Below are 17572 nucleotides of genomic sequence, written 5' to 3'. Positions count from 1 at the left end.
AATAAGGCTTTTGTCTTTATAATATGTATTTTTAATTGTTGCTCTTAATTATAGTACATATTTAAAAATTTAGTTTATTTTCTGCTGAATCATAAGTATATTCTCTTCTGCATACAGTGTGTTATCATTTGAAATAGAGATGACTACCTCTATTAATCAGTCATAAGTCACTGAAGAGCTGTAAACCAAATGTAGGAGTTAAAATTGTCAGTGTGTTCAATGTAAACAAATGTTTAGCCATGGTTTATCAATTACTAGAAATTCAAATTTGTATAGAAGCATGATTAATCAATATTTACAAAATAGTTCAGCAGCCGCACAGGTTTTTTGTCTTGGCATGTATCAAATTGTAGCTACACACACATACACTTGCATTATAGTAATTTGTTAAGCAGCTCAAAGTATTATTACTTCCTAAATAAGAGCCAAGTGATACTTTGGTATGAAATAGCCTATAAAATCTATAGCCTGCAGAATGTATAAAGGTAATAAATACTCAAAAATGATTTGTTACCAAAAGATAGGTTACCCAATAACAAGATCAATCAACAAAATGAATGAAATATACACCATTTCCTTTTCTGCATGGTAATAATGGTGGATAAGTAATAATACATACTTCCATTGCACTGATCCAGTAAATATTTTAAAATATTTTTTATGTATCAGCATGGACATCTGTATCAGTATCTATCAATCTATCAGTAGAGAATACATTTTGCTTCATACAACAGAGAAACATGATTCCCCCCCGGCATCCCAAACAATGGCTTAAATGAGACTGTAAATTAGAGGGTTGTTTATTTCATGTACCAAAATGTTTTGAGTCTGCTGCTCAGGGTTGATGCAGAGATCATGGAGGTCAACCCAGACTTAGACTTCTCTCTCTCTTCTTTAGTTTAAGGCTTTTATCCCCATTGTAGCAGTAAGAGTAATGGTAGGTGATGTAACAAACCTCTAATATTAATGGTTTTAATACAGTAAATTTTCATTTCCTATTTTTCCGAAGTCTCATGTGCTACTTTAAAATTTGACAAAATAGGGGTGCCTGGGTGGCTCAGTGGGTTAAACCACTGCCTTTGGCTCAGGTCATGATCTCAGGGTCCTGGGATGGAGTCCCTCATCGGGCTCTCTGCTCAAAAGGGAGCCTGCTTCTCTCTCTCTCTCTCACTGCCTGCCTCTCCATCTACTTGTGATCTCTCTCTGCCAAATAAATAAATAAAAATCTTTAAAAAAATTTGACAAAATATAGTTAAATTCTCATTATAACATTTTATTTTCTTAGAAGAAAGTGTTGTGCTTTATCTTTACAGATCACCATTTATCATGGGGCTTAAAAATATTTATATGCACAAGAGTGTTGGACTAAACTATGGTTCCAGGTAACTATGTCATGTGCTTCTTATACTTCTTCTTATGCACCAATTTCCTACACATTGCGTAAAGCATGAGGACCATTGTACTGAATGCAATCATTTTGTAACTTAGTAATACTTCTGAATTCTTTGAAAACCTATTCCCTGTAACTTGTAATGAAAATGGACTTAAATTCATGAGAAAGAGAAAAGGGGAGAGAGAAGGAAAATTTTTCTCAGTCTTGACAAATTTCAAAAAAACCTGTTAGGTGCAATTTAATTCTCAAAAAATTTAAATTGGGTGAGGAAAAAAAGTAAAAGCACAATTTGAAATGAGAAGTCATTATAATTAAAAAATGATGACTAACTGAATATTCTTTAACAGATTAATTTAATGATAGTATTTCCTATATGTGCTCCTGTGTGCGTGTGTGTATGTGTGTGTGTGTGTGTGTGAGAGAGAGAGAGAGAGAGAGAGAGAGAGTAGTTATACAGTTCCCCATAAAATTGGTACTGAATAACAGCTGGGATTACTAGTGAAGATACTTGGTTTTATCCTTGTATTTAAAGCAGAAACACAGGGATGCCTCTGTGGCTCAGTTGGTTTAGCTTGTGATTTTGGCTCAGGTCATGATCTCATGGGTAGTAAGATGGAGGTCACCCTGGGCTCCATGCTTTGTGGAGAGTCTGCTTGAGATACATTCTCTCCCTGCCCCCCATCACTTGCACTCTCTTTCTCTTTAAAATAAATAAATAAATCTTAAAAGAAATAAGGCAGAAGTCCATGGAACTGTAGAAATTTGATTTTCTGCTAAATTATTAGATATTAAATGTGGTGGGCATAACTTAAAGTTCATAAATGTTGCACTCTTCTGGTTCTAGGACACTAAAACTATATAACTATGATTTTTTTTTTCTTTTCAGACATATTTATGTAGGCAGTGAAAAAACTACAAAGTAATCCCTTTCTAGAGTTTTCCACCAGTTCCATCTTAACGTCATGAGATGATTAACAAGGTAACAAGGTTAATCGATACCCTTCTTCCCTGTCAAAATTAAAATTCCAGAGGATTTCCTCTGAGCCATTAATGTGAATAATAGTAGTAGAGTTCTTCGCACATCATTGTATTATTAGAAACAATGTCAAGTTATGTATCTCAAATTTTTATATGAAAAAATGATCCTCATGTGATTTTTTACTTTGGTCACCAACGCATAGTATACATATTTGAATATGAATGTGAAAAAGAATATGTTTAGTGTATTTTTCAGTTCTGAATTTTTACTACTAAAGCTATATGTTGCATTCTTTAGTTAATATTGGAAAGAAATTGTTTGTGTTTAGTGTTTTTAGTAATTTTAATAGATCTCTAAGACATACCATCTTGAAAATGTTTATTTTCAGAGGAATACTTTGATAGGTCTAATGTACCCTTAACCCATATAAAAATAATTGCAAACCTAGAATATTTGCATACTTTTGATAATATTAAATTATAATTATGTATATTACTCCATATAGTTCTCCTGAGCAGATAATATGACCCATTATTCTTTTTCTTCTGTTTATAACACTGAAAAATAAACAGAAAAACAAGATTTCAAGGCTTTCAAAATCAAACATATTTAGTCATTTGGATTAAAAACAAAATTACATATATATCAAGGTAAACAAGAGCCATATCCTAAAATATATTGCAAAAAATTCATTCTTAGAGTAAATACATGCATTTTTAAGAATATGACAATTCAAAACTTATTCAACCTAAATTGAAAATTAATGAAATCCAGAAATTTTCACCATTGTTAAGCTATTGGCTCTATTTTATTTATTTTTTAAGGATTTTGTTTACTTATGCGAAAGAGAGAGAGAGCATGAGTGGGACAGAGGGAGAAGGAGAAGCAGGCTCCCTACCAAGCAGGAAGACTGACTCTGGGCTCATTCGAGGACCCTGAGATCATGAACTGAGGAGAAGGCAGATGTATATCCGAATGAACCACCAGGCGCCCATCTACTGGCTCTATTTTAAAGTGAATGAGTTATTCACAAAAAACTCCAATCCAGCATACAGAATTCATGTGCAGAAAACAAATAATTATAAAATAAGTATAAAGTATATTTATATATAATATATAGCATATACATAAAATTTTAAGTTACACATGTATAATCCAATATTATCATGAATAAATATATGAATGAATAACTCATAGGTTCAGCTGCAGTTGAATTAAAAGGATTGGGCAACATTTGTCCTCTAAACCATTCTTATTTTAACTGCAGGAAATTCGTACACCAGTTCAGAAGTCAGAGGAATATTTGTTTTAAGGATCAGAGTAGCCATTTTCACTTGATGTTCATAATTTTGTTAAATATATCTATTCTTAATTAGACCATTCCAAGTCAACATACAGATAATTCACAATTTGTTCCAAACTTATTTTAGAAACACATATTGCTTTGCATTTAATTGCCTCAGGTTTTAAAATTTGAACTTCGATCATGAGGCTATGGGTTATTATCAAGATTTTGTTATCCACGATATGCATTTATTTGTGTATATGGGATGATATATGAACTTACTGAACATACAAATATTGTATATGTTCATTTCTATTATACATTTATTATAACATATTAGGAAGCAGGGAGGAAATTTTTTGTTAGCTATCCCTTATTGACACCCATGGATTGTAAATTTCCAGATGAACTCCTTATGAGAGCATATAAAATAGAAATCAACTAATCAAGGTCAGGATTATCTAAATGGGATAATAATAAGAAGAAGAAGCTGGTTCTTCAGAATCCATAGACATGAACCAGAGGCTAAATGTGAAAAGTATACCTGTTAGGCACTTTGGGACAAAGGAATTTACCTCTTTCAATCCCAGTGTTGTCATTTTTAAATGGGAGGGGACCATAATAATAGCTAATATTATTTGTGTGTAAGATTACCCCTGCATTAACTACTTCATTCTTACAATAACTTAGAGGGCTTTGCACCATTTCCCCCCGTTTATAAAGAATTCTGAAGTTGAAAGATGAAATATGGATAGTCATTTACTTATAAAAATAAATATCCAAGTTATAAATGGCAGAGCAGTAGAATAGCCATGAACAATCTGATTCTAGAGCCCAAACATGTAACCAATGTATTTTTTTTTTCAAGGAGTCTGTTGAAGATTAAACTAGAGCATGTATGTAAAATGAGAGTGAAATTCCTGGTACATAGTAGAATCTCAAGAATTATACATTGTTTTTGCTACTAATATGTTATTATTTTGCTTTTATAGACTGTCTCCGAATAATTTTAGCATAAATCCACTTAGTTTATTTGAGTAGAACAAATATTAATTAAAACAAGGATGCATAAATCATCCCTTAAATATAAAATTTTAAAGAAAAAAACATGCTATCATAAATTTAGTAAAAAATATCTTTATGTAGTCATAAACTTTTTATTCAACCCTTTTGCTATTTTAATCATACTAATTGCATTTTGGTATTGCATTTTTTATGTATTAGAGTCATGAAATCATACTCATGAAATCATAGATTTCATAGTCATGAAATCATAATCATAATAAAAATTGTTCTAGTCTTTCTCATTTTCCCCCCTTCTGGCTATTATTTTACTCCTTTGGCTATTATTCTCTTGGTTGAAGCAATATTTATGTTTCACTTGAAATAAAGATATAGACTACCATATTTTCATGAGGAATTATGCAGATAAATTCAGATTATAGTCTAAAAACCTTCAATTTACCATATTTTTATTGATGTTATTGAAATGGTGCCCTTAGAAATAATGAAGATTGATATTTTATTAATTTTCCACCAATTAAAAAAGTATTTCTATTTATCCATAAACTATATGTACATGGGAGTTTTTCAAAAACTATGCTGTTTTGACTGCATAACTATAATTAAATAAATATTTTCAAAAGGATACCAAGTAGTGATGTTCCCTTCTTTTCTAGATACAAAGAAGAGAGGGGATACTATAGGCTACATGTTAATTATTGCAACAAACTCATTTATGCCAAGTGCTTGCACACAAGCAAAAGTTGTCTGCTTTCCTCTCTCCTTCTTGCATTCATCTGTCTTTCCTTATCTGTGTTCTTTTTTATTTCCCCCTTTCACCATTTGGTGGCATATTCATTTTTCAATCACTTTACCTTGGCATCACTAACAAACCTTAACTCTTTTTATTTTCTCCCACATCCAGGCTGTTCATCCAACACATTTCAAAATTTTGTTATTTCTTCCTGTTCCTGTCTTTAAAAGCTGTCACTTCCTTTCTGTTCCTGAAGACAAAAATCCTCATCCTAACATCTTTATCTACAACAGCATGTCCTCTTCTCCTCAAAATGTATTCGGTGGTTAAACCACATCAATTAGCAAATAAAATTCCTGCTTTCCATTCAAGGTGATCACACAGTTTTACACTAAGCTGCTTTCAAGTTACTTCTGACACTCCTGAAGTTGAATTCATTTGGACTGACCCTGGGACTTCCAGGTTTTTCAAATAGTATCTCCTGCCCCAGTTTGCTTCTCTACATTGTTTTCAAAGCCAGACAAATTGCATTTATGAATGTTGTTGTTCTTGTGGGGTAAAAACGTCTCAAACTTCATACCTTTGAATAAATCAGCATAGAGTAGGACATGCTGCAGTAAGAAATGACCTCTGAGCCTCCATCTCAGATCAGTCTCAATACCAATGTCAGGTTGACTACTGTCTGAGTCACAGTTGCATGGTGTCTTCACCTTCAGTCCAAGACTGACAGAGTAACCCGTTTAGAAACACTGCAAGTCTGGGGCGCCTGGGTGGCTGAGTGGGCTAAGCCTCTGCCTTTGGCTCAGGTCATGGTCTCAGGATCCTGGGATCGAGCCTCATGTTGGGCTCTCTGCTCAGCAGGGAGCCTGCTTCCCCCTCTCTGCCTGCCTCTCTGCCTACTTGTGATTTCTCTCTCTCTCTGTCAAATAAATAAATAAAATCTTAAAAAAAAAAAAAAAAACACTGCAAGTTTGTGGCAGCAGGACATAGGAACCATGTACTGGCTTTGAAAATGTCTGCTTTGGCAGGCAAAGGTTACTTTCTTTCACACATTGTCAAAAATAAGTCCAGTGACAGTGCTCAGGTTCAGTGGCATGGGGATAGAGGTTTCCTGCAGGTGCACTGAGGCAAGGGCATCAACGTAATTGGCCAATAGCAGTTAAAATTTACCACAACCTCACAATCACTACCACTACCACCAAATTTATACATGCATTCTGATGAATAAAATTCAGTTGATTTGGAAATATGAAAAGCACAATCTCTTTCATCATTCCTCTGAAATTAGGTTGTCAGTTTGAAACAAGTCTCTGTCAGATTGTAAGTCTGAGTGGCAGAGGCAGAGCAAAAGAGATCGCGGAAATATGAGTTCCAGAAGGACATAGGAGAATGATAAGACTCTGCAGCAGCTTCTTCTCTACAGTTCTGCTCACAAGCATTTTTGTCAATTATTTTTACTCAAATGTAAGGGCTGATGATGTAGAGTGTGAATGTCACCGGTTTAAAAGAGTAAGTAAAACCAATTAGCAAATGCATCATGCAGGGCACCATTGTGGGAGAAAATGTTTGCAGGGTTTAAGACCCTTGTCTGAGACCTAAGAGAGCGTGGACTCAAAAGATATGTGACTCACTAGTGAATTTGAACACCTTCAAGGTGACAGTCCTTATTATAACTAAGCATGTAATTACAGGTGGATTGATTAGTAGATTATTATTACTGAGAAGTCTTCTTAATCTATATAATTATTTTAAATAAGTTATAGAAATATTTAATTTTAGTATATGCTTAAAACTATTCTGTTCATTGAATATGTTGGTTGTTTAAAAAGTCTAGGGAGTTACAATAATTCCTTTTCTTGTTTGGAATTCGATGATAGTATCAATGAATTATAAGATCTCCATGCTATAAATGTTCTTAGAAATAATATAATCCTTATTTGTAACTAATCCAAAAAATGTTATCGGTGTGTTCTAGTAACTATTATTTCTCTGTGTAGGTCTCTATGTGGGAGATTGATAGACATCACTTATCAGCTTACTATATTGTAAACTCTCCCACTGTTTAGGAAAGTCTTCCTCTGTGGTTTCTTGAAGTTTATGTAGTTTTTTTTTTTCCCAAGATTTTTATTAATTAATTAATTTACTTGACAGATGGAGATCACAAGTAGGTAGAGAGGCAGGCAGAGAGAGAGAGAGAGGAGGAAGCAGGTTGGTTCCCTGTGAGCAGAGAGCCCAGTGTGGGGCTCGGTTCCAGGACCCTGAGATCATGACCTGAGCCAAAGGCAGAGGTTTTAACCCACTGAGCCACCCAGGTGCCCCTATCTAGTGTTTTATCACATTTCTACCCACTGGAAGAGACTAATCCAGGTCCATTTTGTCTTTTATGTTATATAATTTCAAACATTTGGAAACTACTGTGGATTCTTTCTTACTCTTCCCTTAACTTTTCCCAGAATACGCAACTCAATATCTCTGATGTTTTTCACTATGGCAAAATTTATAGATCCCTTAGCAATCTAATCAAATTCTTTAGGGTTCTTTTCTTCACTGAAAACATATTTATTGTCTGTGTATTCAACACCATCAGGAATTGTGCTGATAAAATGTTGATCATGCTAAAACAGTTTTTCCTTTATGAAACTTACTGTTTAGTTAGTAGACACATAATAAGAAATAATCACATAAGTTCATATATAGTTGCCATTATGATACATTATCCGAACGGAAATTACTGCATGCTTTCTTAATACCTTACATGGAGCCAACTGCTCTATTCTAGCTGTTACACTGTCTGATCAGTTGGACTTCTATCCTAAGTTACATTAACTCTATTTGAAGTAGCATTAAAACAGTGACAAGTTACTGATCCCAGTTTTTTTTTTTTAATTTTATTTATTTATTTGTCAGAGACAGAGGGAGAGAGAGCGAGTGAGCACAGGCAGACAGAGAGGCAGGCAGAGGCAGAGGGAGAAGCAGGCTCCCTGCCGAGCAAGGAGCCCGATGTGGGACTCGATCCCAGAACCCTGGGATCATGACCTGAGCCGAAGGCAGCAGCTCAACCCACTGAGCCACCTAGACGTCCCCTGATCCCAGTTTTTTAACAAGCTGTCATACAGAGAACTTTTTTTTTTCCAATTTATTTATTTTCAGAAAAACAGTATTCATTATTTTTTCACCACACCCAGTGCTCCATGCAAGCTGTGCCCTCTATAATACCCACCACCTGGTACCCCAACCTCCCACCCCCCCCCCCGCCACTTCAAACCCCTCAGATTGTTTTTCAGAGTCCATAGTCTCTCATGGTTCATCTCCCCTTCCAATTTACCCAAAAGCACATACCCTCCCCAATGTCCATAACCCTACCCCCCTTCTCGCAACCCCCCTCCCCCCAGCAACCCACAGTTTGTTTCGTGAGATTAAGAGTCACTTATGGTTTATCTCCCTCCCTATCCCATCTTGTTTCATGGATTCTTCTCCTACCCACTTAAGCCCCCATGTTGCATTACCACTCCCTCATATCAGGGAGATCATATGATAGTTGTCTTTCTCCGCTTGACTTATTTCGCTAAGCATGATATGCTCTAGTTCCATCCATGTTGTCGCAAATGGCAAGATTTCGTTTCTTTTGATGGCTGCATAGTATTCCATTGTAAATATATACCACATCTTCTTGATACAGAGAACTTTAAATGAAGTTTTAAATTCTACCCTCCAATTTGTATTTTACCATATGATTACCTATTAAAAATACCCTAAGGAAATACCACCCTCAAAAGACCTCCCCACCCCCGCTCCCCCCCCCCCCCGCCCCGTTTTCATGTATTTGGTTGGAATTATTTAAATCAAGATTAAGTTAAATCATACTGTAATGTAAATGGAATAGGGTGTTGTTTTAGTTGACCTTAGGAATCTATGGAAGGTGTCAGGTTAGATGGCAAGAGACAATTGTTGTTTGTACTTCTTTGCTAAGGGTTGACAATAAGCCAGAGTGCTATGACTTATTGTTTTCAACCAGCCAAGAAGCAAAAGTCTCTTTTTATTCTTTTTACAACTTAGTAATCATAGAATGCTCAAGAAAAGCCCAAGGTAGAAAATGTATTGAACTAGGTAGAACTTAGCAATTTAAGGAAAACTGCTGTTCTTGTCCTGTAAAAATGAAAGAGATGATTGAAATTTAAGACATTAGGAGGTAAAAGAAATTGAATTCTCAAGATTAATTTTTTAAAGGACCCAAGGAGTTAGTTCTGTTTTTTTTTTCTTTTTTTAAGAAAAGTTGCTGTTGTAACTTGCTAAAAGAAAATGCAATCTTCAGATTCCATTACACAAGGGGGGTGAACTCAAGTTTTTGATCTAGATAATTTATGTACAATGTCCATTAGAGATAGTTTCCTAAAATTTGTCACTGATGAGGAGAACAAAGGAAAAGCAAGTATTTCCTAGATTAATATAGTTTCAGATTGAGGATATTAAAAGTCTAATTCAAAGGACATATTTTTGAAAGAAATGCTATGATGTTAATTAATGTTTACTAATAGAATAGTGATTTTATGTGATCAATTTTCTAAAATCTGAAATCCATAATTCAATTATATAAAATATAAAATAAGATATATAAAGTGTCAAATAAAAAGTTGATGCATTTTCTTATTTACAGTAAGTTTTGGGACAATGTAAATATGACAATGACAAGAAAGATTGTCAGGGAAAAGAGTGACTAGCTGTATAAAGTTACCTTTTCTCATACATACCCAAGCTTCATGCTACAGCCACTGAACTGAAGTAAAATACTTATCCCTGAGTGTCTCTGTGTTCCTCAGGTAAACAGAGGCATCTATTATCATCAACTTCTGTACGTGTACCCTTAAAGTGGACCAAAGTTGATTTACGAATCAATTTTTAAAATATCTGCAGCTTTGCCTTCTTTAACAGTCCTTTTGCTCATTTTTGCTCAGAATGTTCTATGCTGTATGGGCCCATCTTGCAATTGATCCTGGATTTGAAACTGACAGCTATGAACTAGCAGGAAAATGATGTGGCAAGTGTTGCTATTCTTAAAGAAAATTCACAGAAAGTTCTATTTGGGCAGATCGTAATTCATAACTCACTCATAGAGCACAAATTTTTATCTTCTGAATCCCTTTGGGCCACATAGATTTCAAAGTGTAAAATATATATATATTATATATATTACATATATGTAATATATATATATGCATACACACATGTATACAGATACATATATAAAAATACATATATATAGTATTGGATTTAAAATTTGGAATATAAAATAAATATAGTTTATTTTTACTTAATTATATTATAAAATTTTGTTATTTACTTAAAATACTTGCATTTATTTTTATATTGTTATATGTAACATTAAAAAGTATTGCAGTATACATGCCAAATATTATGTTACACTCTAAATTAGCTCTGAAGCAGTACTCCATAACCACATCCATGAATATTTCTGTATCCAAAAGATATCCCAATCACACTAAGAGAGATGAATAATGATTATAAACCATGTTATGGCCACTTACGCTATGTTTAGAAATGAGCTAAATATTTTGAAAATATTGGGTTTTTAAAGCTTTTTAAATTTTGTTATTTGTATTATAAGTCGATATTAAAAAAAAATATGTGCTCTGAATCTTGTATGTTCCAGGTAACCTATTAGGCATGGAAAAAGAATGTCAGGGAGTAAGAAAGATAAATCTAACTTTTTGGTTTCACACAAGTTTCAAGAAATTTGAGTTTTGACTTATTTATTTACCTATCTATTTATTTATTTATTATGTTCAGTTAGCCACTGTATAGTACAACATTAGTTTTTGATGTGGGGTTCAGTGATTCATTAGTTACATATAACATCCAGTGCTCATCAAAATTTGTGCCCTCCTTAATACCCATACCCAGTCACCCCATCCCCCAACCAAAACTCTGTTTGTTTCCTGGGGTCCATAGTCTCTCATGATTCGTCTTTCTGATTTCTCCCCCTTCTGCTATGGTCCTCTGTGCTATTACTTATGTTCCACTTATGAGTGAAACCATACAATAATTGTCTTTCTCTGCTTGACTTACTTCACTTAGCACAATCCTCCCCAGTTCCATCCATGTCAATGCAAATGGTGGGTATCCATCCTTTCTGATGGCTAATATCCCATTGTATATGTGTACCACATATTCTTTTTCCATTCATCTGTTGAAGGGCGTCTCATCTGTTTCCACAGTTCCGACTTATTTATGCAAGAAAGGATTGTCTTCGGGTATCTCCATGAGAGGAGCCCTTGATACCTTCAGGGACAGGCATCTTCCCCATGGCACTCTGAAGAACTGACCGACACTTCACAACACTGTAAATATTTTTATTCTCACTCTCTCTCTTTACTAGCTGTGATGTCCCCAAAACGAGGGTTCTATTTTACTCATATCTATATTCCCTGCACCCAGCCCATTGCCTAGAACATGAGAAGCACTAAATATGTATTTAATAACTAAGTACAATGAATAATTTTCACCCATATTTTGGGGAAAATAACCAAAATACTTACTGATTCTTAATTTTATGTGCCAAGTTATATTAGAACTTCTCTTCAGTCTATCAGAGAACGTTTATTAAGAACATACAAATTCATTACATGTGTATATGGAAAACAAATCTGAGTCCTGTTTCTTGTTTCCAGTATTTGATAGGTCTAGTTGGGAATATGGTGTGAATGCATGCACACAAAAATTAAAGTGAAAGACACAATATACTTGTTACATGGACATTCATCAAGAAAATATTGTGAATTTGATTTGCATGAATATTTGCTGAAAAATTGGAAATTATTATTTTTGGTTGCTACTTTCCTTATCCTTTAAATAAAAACAAAACAGTGACAATGTCTATACCATCACTCTGTACAATGATTTGAAATGCAAAATTGCCACGCCAACATTATTTAATATAGGAGCTCAGGAAAGGTAATAAATACAGTTGGAAAAAATAAAGGGAAAAGGTGCTTTGGCATATGTTGAGAGATTGGAAAGAGCATTTACAGGAAGAGGAACAGCATTTTTAAAGATGCAAATTAATGTTGTCTAGAAGAGATGCAGTGATAATTAAATATACATAGATGGGCTTGGGAAGGCTAAATCATGAAAGCACTGTCTAATGCCTAGGCGTGAGTATTAAGGAAGTAGTACAGTTAAAAATTAGATCACTTGTGTTCCATTCTGATTTTATTGATAGAACTTGACAAGAGACCATTGTCTTTAATCCAGTAAAACGTGTTTTCAAAACTACTATCCGTAATTATTTTGAAAATGTACCAAATTTCACCAGACAACGGCCATACATGCTATGTGGATCTCTACAGATTTACAGATTTTGAATCATAACATAAAACCTATTTGCATACGTTTTAGCAAAGTTTGCTTTTGGGAGAGAAAGGATTCAGAACCAGACAAGACTGGAAACATGATTAAGATTCGGAAGCTGCATCTGGAGAATGTGGGGCATTCACAAACTTGGGTATTTCTGTTTAGGGGAAGAATGGGGATACTCAGATAGGCCCATGTCACCACCTTGGTTTCAGGAGACCTGCCTAACTACAATGGCTCTCTCGCTAGGGTCCTTACTGTAGAACATAGGCTTTAAGAAAAGGGAGCAAACACTGATTAACGGAGGCTTGTAATCCCAAAGACTGTCCTATCTCCTGGTACTGCCTTTTGTTTACTCTACCGTGCAGTAAGCTGAGATCAGATAAGGGCAAGAACATACCTTAGGTAAGACCAAGTGCTATGACGCTTGGGGACCTAAAGAATCAAAAGACCATAGAAGGACAACCAGTAACAAAAGACTTTTATAGTTAGAAGAAAGTAAGGAAACATGAGCATGGCTAGGAAGAAAAAAGAATTTTCTTTTGGGTTTTGTGTTGAATCCAGATGGATCCAATGTTATGTACTCCTTGGATGGCATACTCTTTTGTTTTTCATGTATGGGATTATTTTCTATGCATTTGAATTGATATTTCTCCACTAGAGGCTCTTTAATATACATCTAAGAGTTTCTAAGTGAAGTTCTTCAGTCATAGTATAGGCATCATTTTCTTCCCTATGTAAGAGCTATTTCTGTTCTAATAACTGTATTTCTTTTTAAACTAAGGCTTTAAAGATTTCTCACTTTCCTTTAGCTACTAAGAGAGAAAACCAATGTTTAACCATACAAACAGTTTTGGTCCATCTAAGGAATGTGTGATGTTATGCATTGTCTAAGAAAAATTTTTCTAACAGATATGAAAACAGAAATTGTAGACAACCAACTGGAAAAAAAAAAAAAGTAAGGAAAAAACATACCTGAGAAATCTTCAAGACCAGAGACACTGATTAGCCTTACTTCCCTATAGGCAAGTTATTTGTCTTAATCTTTCTCAAATAAAGAATGAGCCTGGAATACAAGTAAGTATTAAAACAGCTGGGAATCAGTATTGGGGAAATAAATCCCCCAGTATTGGGGAAATAAATAAAACAGTATTAGAATGCCATGAAAGATGGCTTAATTGAGCCCCATAATTTTTATACTTGACATAAAATACTACATTATTTCACTAAATATAATTTTTTCTGAGATCATTTTTGCCCACTCCCACCTCCATTCCTGGATATACCATCACCACAGAGTTTTTCAAACTATAAAAGCAGTTTATGATTTTTTAAAAAATCTGCTTAATTATTTCTGTTTTGAGCAAGAAAGGAGTAGAATGCTACAACAGGATGAAGGCTAATTCTGCTAGAAATGAAATTAAAGTTGCTTCTCTTGTCACTCCATCTGTCCCTTTATTCCTCTCCCTTATTTATTATTAACCTTTTTGCCCTCATTAATTTATAGCCTGAACTTAAGGTGCCTTTGGCTGATTGTAATCTCCTTATTGTGCTTCAGGTAGAGTTATTTGACCCCAAAGGACCTACATTATAAAATTTTCTTTCTGACAATATCTGTGTAGCTAACTTTGATAATTTCTTGAGAGGATATTAAGAAAAATTAGAGTAGATTAGATAAATTTCTTTATTTTCTTAGTGCTTATTTTGTGCTAGATGTCCATGTAGTGATAACCACATTTTAATATGGCATAAATATTACTGCATACTGGATTGTTTCATGCTTATGATGTTATCTATCCTACTCAATATATATAACTTACTTGAGTTTTATCAAATGTTTACATATCCATCTTGTAAGTGTTCACACTAAGTAAAAAGAAAGATAGGCAGAAAAAAGAATTAATATTCTTATTTGTAGTTATTATTGGAGCTTTCAGTCTTGATAAAGATTCATAAGTACTGGGGTGCCTGGGTGGCTCAGTGGGTTAAGCCTCTGCCTTCGGCTCAGGTCATGATCCCAGGGTCCTGGGATCAAGCCCCGCATTGGGCTCTCTGCTCAGCAGGGAGCCTGCCTCCTCCTCTCTCTCTCTCTGCCTGCCTCTCTGCCTACTTGTGATCTCTGTCTGTCAAATAAATAAAATCTTAAAAAAAAATTCATAAGTACTGAAACTGAATAAATTCAATAATTAATACCTAATTTGTAGAAGACGCTGCATAAGAAATCATTTTAAAATGGAATAATGCCTTTTCTCAAAGGCATTTAAATCTATAGCAGGGCTACAAGAACACCTGTAACAGGGTCTCAAACAGACCACATGTGGGCTAATCACCAAGGACAAAAGGGCAAAATCCAAAGGCAGTGAAAGGAAGGTAGTGAAACAAGAAAGGGATTCATTGCAGTGAGGCCAACATTGAGAAGACAACAAGCTAATGTCTCAAAGACTGTCTCCAAAGGGCTGAAAAATACTTCCATGTTGATATGAGCAAAACATGGGACAAAGTTGGGTGGGTACACGCAGGTGGGCACCAAGGAATAAGAGATCCCTGTCTTGGAATCAGTCAGGGGCAGGGTCTGACTGGCTCCAGGCAGTCCTTATTGGCTGAGGGGATGGTTGCAGTTCCCAGCAGGGGATGCTCCGCCCACTGGGTCTTCTGTCTGGCCCAGAGACAACCCAGAAAGAAGAATCCATCTAGAAAGTTTGAGGTCAAAATGGAGGCAGCCAAAGTCCTCTTTCAAATTTACAAGAAAATGCAAATGCACAATGACAATAATATATGGCTTAAAACTATAAAGAAATTAACCCTTCCCCACTATCCAAACTTGCCCCAATAATCATCAATGTTGGCCTAATTTAAAAACAAAAACAAAAAGGCTCTTTGGTGAAAGGAGAACACTAGTTTTTCTCAAAAGATTAAAATAATATTATTTTAAAAAGTGGTAATGAGAGTTATTAATTATACAATGGCACAGGCATTGGAAAAGAAAAAATAAAGACTACTTATGATGTTGATAAGTACATATGAAATGGTGTAGGAGAAGAATTTTTAAAGAAGCAGATTTCACATAGTTTCTTTCTTTCTTTCTTTCTTTTTTAAGATTTTATTTATTTATGAGAGAGAGAGAGAAGAGGAGACAGCCCAAGAGGGAGAGCAGCAGACGGAGAGAGAGAAATAGTGTCTCCACTGAGCAGGCAGTCTGATGGGGGACTCAATCCCAGGACTCTGGGATCATGATCTGAGCTGAAGGCAGAGGCTTGCTTAAGGAACTGAGCCGTCAGGACATTCCTTCACATAGTTTTCTTTCTTTCTTTTTTTCTTTCTTTCTTTCTTTCTTTCTTTCTTTTTTTCTTTCTTTCTTTCTTTCTTTTTAAGTAAAGATTTTATTTATTTATTTGACAGATAGAGATCACAAGGAGGCAGAGAGGCAGGCAGAGAGGAGGAAGCAGGCTCCCTGCTGAGCAGAGAGCCCCATAAGGGGCTCCATCCCAGGACCCTGGGATCATGACCTAATCTGAAGGCAGAGGCTTTAACCCACTGAGCCACCCAGACGCCCCCCACATAGCTTTCTAAAACAAGCCAGACAACTTCTAGGTTTCAGCGTGCAGCGCAGGGAACTGGAAAAAGGACTGTGACACTCTGACAATTCTCAAAAAGCTGAACAAACTGAAAATTAGATACTTCTCTTGAAAATATTGGCAAACTGAATTTACAGTGAATGGAGTAATCTGAAACCTGGGGAGAGAGAAGGCCAAGGTTTTGCTGACCTGCAGCTGAGCTTTCAAGGCCATAGAAGCCATTAAGAAGATAAAGCTTTCAAATTTTAAATTGACAAGAGTTGGCTAGCAGAGGAATGAGAAGCCACTTAGGATGGGAGTGGGGGGAGCTCTCTTGCCGGGGGCTCACAGGGAAGATCAGACAGTCTAAGGAAGCTTTTCTTCTGTGCTGACTACAGCAGGGGAAGAGAAGTCACCCCTGAAACTCCACTCCTTCATCTCTACTACCAGCCCTAAGGGAGCCAAACCCTTAATCTACAAAAGAACCAGGAACACTCTTCCTTCAGAGAAGCAGTGGAAAACCACTGTAGGTGGCTTTCCCTTTGTGCCTGTGTGTCTTCTTTGTCTTCTCATGACAGCCTCTCTGTGGAGTCTAAATTTCCTCTTTCTTTCTTTCCTTTTTTTTTTTTTTTTTAAGATTTTATTTGTGTATTTGACAGATAGAAATCACAAGTAGGCAGAGAGGCAAGCAGAGAGAGAGAGGGGGAAGCAAGCTCCCTGCCCAGTAGAGAGCCTGATGTGGGGCTCGATCTCAGGACCCTGAGATCATGACCTGAGCTGAAGGCAGAGGCTTAACCCACTGAGCCACCCAGGTGCCCCTAAATTTCCCCTTTCTTAAAAGGATACCAGTCATATTGGAATAAGGCCCACTGTAGTAATGACTTGATTTTAACTTGCTTAAATCTACAAAACCTTAGTTCCAAATAAGGCTACATTCACAGGTATTGTGAGTTAGGACTTGTACATATCTTTTTGGAAGGGGTTACAATTCAACTCTTACCAGTACAAGCTCCAAAGCAAATTTAAAATTTTTCTATTATTAGGAAAGGCAATGATAATAACTTACAAAAGACAAAATGATACTGTTAATCTTTCTTTAGTCTTCTAAGTGCTCTAACTACTGTCCTAAGTAATCTAGACAAGTATTAATTTAATTACTCCTTCAATAAATCTTTTGAAGTAGGTACTACTTTTTGGCTCAAGACCACATATCTGACAGGTGATAAGACCATATTAT

The 17572-nt window shown here is 35.4% G+C and overlaps 1 long non-coding RNA gene across 1 annotated transcript in view; it reads left to right on the top strand.

Annotated features, from left to right (window-relative positions):
- The first annotated feature begins 1320 nt into the window (after nt 1-1320).
- Nucleotides 1321-17572, top strand: part of LOC122907178 — a 32112-nt gene continuing 15860 nt past the window's right edge. The window contains exons 1-3 of the long non-coding RNA XR_006384696.1: nt 1321-1382; nt 2280-2372; nt 11647-11771. This is a non-coding gene — a long non-coding RNA (uncharacterized LOC122907178). The remainder of the gene's footprint in view (nt 1383-2279; nt 2373-11646; nt 11772-17572) is intronic.

Source organism: Neovison vison, chromosome 5, assembly GCF_020171115.1.
Source record: "Neovison vison isolate M4711 chromosome 5, ASM_NN_V1, whole genome shotgun sequence".
Taxonomy (NCBI): domain Eukaryota; kingdom Metazoa; phylum Chordata; class Mammalia; order Carnivora; family Mustelidae; genus Neogale; species Neogale vison.
This window is presented reverse-complemented; position numbering and strand designations above follow the sequence as displayed.